Source organism: Bidens hawaiensis, unplaced genomic scaffold (assembly GCF_021521415.1).
Source record: "Bidens hawaiensis isolate Kalapana, Puna unplaced genomic scaffold, B.hawaiensis_p1.1 tig00038049_1, whole genome shotgun sequence".
Taxonomy (NCBI): domain Eukaryota; kingdom Viridiplantae; phylum Streptophyta; class Magnoliopsida; order Asterales; family Asteraceae; genus Bidens; species Bidens hawaiensis.
In genome coordinates this window covers 27,326-33,325 of record NW_027496657.1, presented here as the reverse complement: position 1 = coordinate 33,325, position 6,000 = coordinate 27,326, and positions in this window count along the sequence as shown.

Below are 6,000 nucleotides of genomic sequence, written 5' to 3'. Positions count from 1 at the left end.
GATCCAGGTGAAGTTAATGATAACTTCGCCTCACCACAACATCGCCTCAGGTGAAGTTGAGCCTCAGGCGAAGTTACAGATAACTTCGCCTAAACCTTAAGTTCGCCTGAATCTGAATCGGCGACAGTAAGGATTTCGAACGACGTGCCGTTGGCGAATTTAACGATTGTGGAGATTAAGGACTCTTAAACACAAGTTTTTAAGGATAACTAGACGACCAGTTTGTACATGACCACGTGAAAACTAGGTTTGAAATCGGGTTTAAGGATTGATCGGCCGAGGTTATCAACCGGTTATCGAAACAACCTTAGATTAACGACAAAGAACAGATAACACGATGTAATGACCCAACCAACCTTTAAATCGGTTTGAAATCGAAGAAAGAAAATCAGATAATAATGAAATAAGTTCGCTGTGATAATCGAGATAAGTTCGCTGATATTGAAAGTTATGAACAGATGACTTTTAAAAATCCTTATATAGGGGCGAAGTTATTCAGGCGAAGTTACGGTTAACTTCACCTAGGCGAAGTTATTCACAAGTTCGCCTGTTTAACAACATCGCCTATATTTACAAAATCAACCCTTTTAATTTGAAAATTTTGCAATTAACTTTTAAAACTTCCCTTTAAGAATCAAATAACACGATCAAGTCCAAGTAACCAGTTATAAAATCATAAATCTAACAAAGTACAAGAAACTTTAAAATTAAAGTATAAGGGATCAAATTTCAGTCTCGATAGGGACTGCTACGTTTTAGAAAAGATCCGAACAGGAATCATACTAACAACGTGACTGTCACATAGATCCGTGTTTAGCTGTATTATGACATAAGGAAACAGGGTGTAAGCAGGTAATATACTTAAGATGGTTTTCATCGTTTCTGTGATACGAGTTAGATTCAATTATGCCTCAAAATTTAAGTGGGCAACAACTCAGAGATTATGATGCCTCCTATCTATTCTCAAAGCGTATTTGGCTTTCCCCAAGTCACCCCGAATTGACTTCGACCCTTAGTGTCTGATTAAGTTTGTAATTTACCTTCATCTGCTTCCCGTTCTCTTTCCTACTCCATGATTAAGAAGTCTTGTTATTTTGAACTCTAGAATGTTTCAATAACTCAATTTTTTTTTTTCTTTTTTTTTTTTTTATGATAAACATTTACATAGACTTCAGAGTAGTAACCAACTGCAAGTCCCGAATCTGGATCACTGCAGTTTCTTGAAACGCTATCCTCACGGGAATCAGAACACTTACGGGCTCGTGTATGACTGGGTAATCGCTTTTCTGCCTATCATTCGGAAAGATATATATGAAGACATGCAAAACTCGTAAGGAGTTTCCACGTAAAATCAAGTAGTTTTAGTTTGTATCACATCTACTTTTACGCACCATAAAAAGTTACCATGACATACAATGACTGTCCTAAAGCCTTTTAAGCCTAATAACTTCACTAGTTAAGCACACAGAATCAGTATATCTATCATTTTCCAAGGTTGGATCAATTTTCTGTTAAACATAGCAAACGAACTTCTTACGAAGTAGTAGACTTGAAAAATATTTCATTTCCCTTAAAAATTTAATATTAATCGCCCCGACCAAAACAAAGTCTTCAGGTAAGCGGCTATCCCGAAGATCTAATGGATCAGCTGGACCGACCACATACTAGTATGTGTCCTTCTAACTAAGTACGATGATCGACTAATTTTAAGCGAAAGAATGAAAACTCATCATAAACCGCCCCGGTCACTTTCAGTCATCTGGTTAATGGCTATCCTCAAAATCTAAAAGTAGAAAATGAGGACCAAAACTTATCCGAAGACAAGTCCTTCAAACTGAGGTAACCGTCATATTTTAAGCGATAGTGATTTTATTTTTTTTTATTATTATAACTTGAAAAGCATGGTTACTTGGGATTGATCATCCCATTCAACTCAATAAGGTTTTGAAATCTCGTTTTGTCAAACGCTTTAGTATATAAATCAGCGAAATTATCAAGCGTATCCACCTTTTCAAGCACAATCAGTTTCTTCTCAGCACAATCCCGTATAAAATGATGACGTATGTCAATATGTTTAGTTTTACTATGTTTCACGGGATTGTTAGTTCTGAGATAGCAGCTGTGTTATCAATACAAATAGGTGTAAGTAAGAAATTCAGACCATAGTCGCGCAACTGTTGTTGAATCCAAAGAATCTGGGAGCAGCAGTTGGATGCTGCCATGTATTCTGCTTCACAGGTTGAAATTGCGACTGAAGTCTGCTTCTAGCATTGCCACGACACCAATCTGCCACCAAGAAACTGACATCCTCCAGTTGTTGACTTCCGACTCTGATTGCACCCTCCATAATCATAATTTGTGTAAGCGACTAGCTCCAAGTCTCCTCCTCTCGGGTACCAAAACCCCAGCTTCGGTTTGCCCTTGAGATACCGCAAGATCCTCTTCACACCCTTCATGTGAGATTCCTTTGGGTTTGCCTGAAAACGAGCACAAAGACAAACAGCAAACATTATATCAGGCCTAGAAGCAGTTAAGTACATTAAAGAACCTATAATAGCCCGATACTGAGTTGGGTCCACATCTGCATCACCGTCTGACTCAGCACCCAATTTGTGATTGACGCAGATAGGAGTGTCGAATGGAGTGCTGTCCTCCATCTTGAAGCGTTTGAGCACATCATGGGCATACTTGGTCTGATGAATTAACATCCCATCCTTCTTTTGATCAACCTGCAATCCTAAAAAGAAAGTTAGTTCACCCATAGCACTCATTTCAAACCTTTTCTTCATGACGTCCTCAAACTCCTGACACATGGAGACTTTAGATGCAGCAAAGATAATGTCATCCACGTAGACTTGCACCAGCAGGAAGTCGCTTCCTTCTCTCTTAACGAACAACGTGCTATCAATCTTCCCTCTTTCAAAACCATTTTCAAGCAAGTAATCTGATAAAGTTGAATACCAGGCACGAGGTGCCTGATGTAGTCCATACAATGCCTTGCTCAACTTGTACACGTGATCAGGAAAGTCTGGGTCAGGAAAACCCGGAGGTTGCTCAACATACACTACCTCATCAACTTTCCCATTCAGAAACGCACTCTTCACATCCAACTGAAATACCTTCATCTTCTTATAAGCAGCGAACGCCAAAAACAATCTAATGGCTTCCAACCTTGCAACAGGAGCGAACACTTCATTATAATCAATCCCCTCTTGTTGATTAAATCCTTTCACGACTAGCCTCGCCTTGTTTCTTATGATAATCCCTTTCTCATCTCTCTTGCACTTAAACACCCATTTTGTGCCTATCGCATGCACATGCTTCGTTTTTTCAACCAAAGTCCATACTTCCATTTTCTTGAACTGAGCCAACTCTTCTTGCATGGCTTCGACCCACGAGCTGTCCTTTAAAGCCATTTGATAATTCTTCGGCTCAATCTGGCTGATAAAGCAGGTGTACAAGCATTCGTTGATTATCCCTGTCTCCTTGATGCTTGTGTAAACACAGGTGTGCTCATTCAAGCTACGTCTTGTTTGTACACCGGATGACACATCACCAATCACATTCTCCAAAGGGTGATCTTTATGAATTCTCGTGGTCGGAACAGAACCAACATGCAAATTGTCTTCCAAGTTAGAAGAGAGCTCGTCAATGGTTGTTTCATGCTGAGAGTGAAATGGATTGAAAAATTCTTCTTCAGTCGAGGCAGTAGGTGTATCGACAGCATTTGATGAGGAAGGTTGACATTTATCGATCAGCTGTCTTTGCAATAGATTTTCTTCCTCATCAAGGATCATCTTCGTAGCAACTCTCTCTTCTTCTTCAGCAATATCCAAATATGGTATGTTAAAAGACTTAAAAAGTTTAACATAGTCGAAAAACTCAGCAGGTCCGTTGCTTGGTTTTGGCGGTTGGTAACTTGTGATATCGGTGTTACACACCACCTCAACCTTGCTGGTCGATGTATTGAAGACACGTATGTTGGGAGTCCCAACAACATAACCGACTAAGATTCCTTCATCGGCGACTTCACCAAATTTAGAATTTGTCTTCAAAATCGAACAAGGGGACCCGAATGGTTCAAGACCACTCAAGTTGGGCTTTCTCCCATGCATAAGCTCATAACACGTTTTACCAAGTCTTTTAACAGTTAAGACTCTATTCAGAACATAACAGGCTGTAGAAACCGCTTCAGCCCAAAACACCACAGGAAGCTTCAAATCAGCCAGCATAGTTCTGGCTCCTTCAATTAATGTTCTATTCTTCCTTTCAGCCACTCCATTCTGTTGCGGTGTATACGGAGCGCTGTATTGGTGTTCAATCCCTCTCTGAAGGCAGAAGATCTCCATCTCAAAATTCTTGAACTCCGTTCCATTGTCACTCCTGATGAACTTAACCCTTTTATCCATAACGTTCTCAACTTTGGTAATCAAATTCTTCACCATCTGAGCCGTTTCGTCTTTTGATTTCAGGAAATACACCCACGAATATCGTGAGTAGTCATCAGTGATCACCAAGCAATAAGAAGTTCCTCCTAGACTTTTTGCATTCACGGGACCGAAGAGATCCATGTGAAACAACTCCAGAGTACTGGCAATTGAATTGACTTTCTTGGTGAGATGGGATTTCTTGTGCTGCTTTCCCTTCTTGCACGCTATACATTTATCTTCAAAATTGAAATTCTTCAAGGGAACGCCCATCACAAGTCCATTCCTGACAATGTGGTTCATCTTCCGAAGATGAATGTGCCCCATTCTCCTATGCCACAATTCGGACTCTGATTCACTCGCTTTTGTCATAAGGCATGATTCTGCCGTGGCCATTTCAGTTGATCTCATATCCATAATATATGTATTTCTTTCACGTGGAGCCTTCATCACAATCCACTCCTCTGGTATCTGAAAACCAGGTTTCAACACGATCGCCTCATTCTTTGTAAAGTGAACGGTGTACTCCTTATCACAGATCTGCGACACACTCAGCAGATTGTGCTTCAATTCTTCTACAAAGTTAACCTTCTCCAAAGTCATCTTTCCGTTTGACACCATTCCCATTCCAGTAATCTTGCCACCACTTTCACTGGCAAAGCTCACTCTCCCTCCTTGAACAGGTTTCAAATCGTGTAACAAGTATTTGTTACCCGTCATGTGCTGGGAACAGCCGCTATCTACAACCCAAAGATTGTTGGCAGCCCTGTTCAACTGTTCCTGCACAATAAAGCAAAAGATTAGAATTTAGGGACCCAAGACCAATTGGTCTTGGATCTAAACATCCCAAACTTTGGCTTTCTAAAGTTAGTATCTCGGTAATTCCTGTAAGTCCCATTAGGATATCTCATTGAAGGTTGATAGTGAGGCCTACCAAACCTTTGTGAATTGAAAGAATTATAGCTTGTGGTTTGGTTATAAGCAGTGTAAAACTGAGATTTGTTTCTATGAAAACCTGAATTAGTCACATTTTTGAATTTTAAGTGGTTTTCATTTTTAGCAGCATGATAATTACTATTAGGTTTATTCTCAGCTTTAGTAGGCCTTACACCTCTGAATCGCTGCTTCAGAGGGCAATTTGCAACTAGGTGCCCTAATTGATTACACCTAAAACAACACCTATGCTCAACTTTTTTATCAACCGGTGTTTTAGATGTCGAGGGTACATTACCGCCCGTTCGTCTCACATATGGTGGGACGTACGGGTTTAGTTGAGTACTCCTTTTATTTGTTTTATCTTTTTCTCCACTCTTGGGTAACACAACCTCCTCTTTTGCCTTACCAGACTCGGATGACTTATCCGAATCTGATGAGACTGGACTTTGATCAGAAATTTCAACACTTGAAACAGGCGAACTTGTTTCGCCTCTACTAACATTTGGTTCTTTAACAGTTACTTTAATTGGCACTGTCTGAGCTACCTCAAAATCAACAGATTTCTGAACACTAGGGTTAAAAGTGTAATTGTGATTATAAGGTGGTGGAACCTCATGATAACCGATTCCTCCTCTCT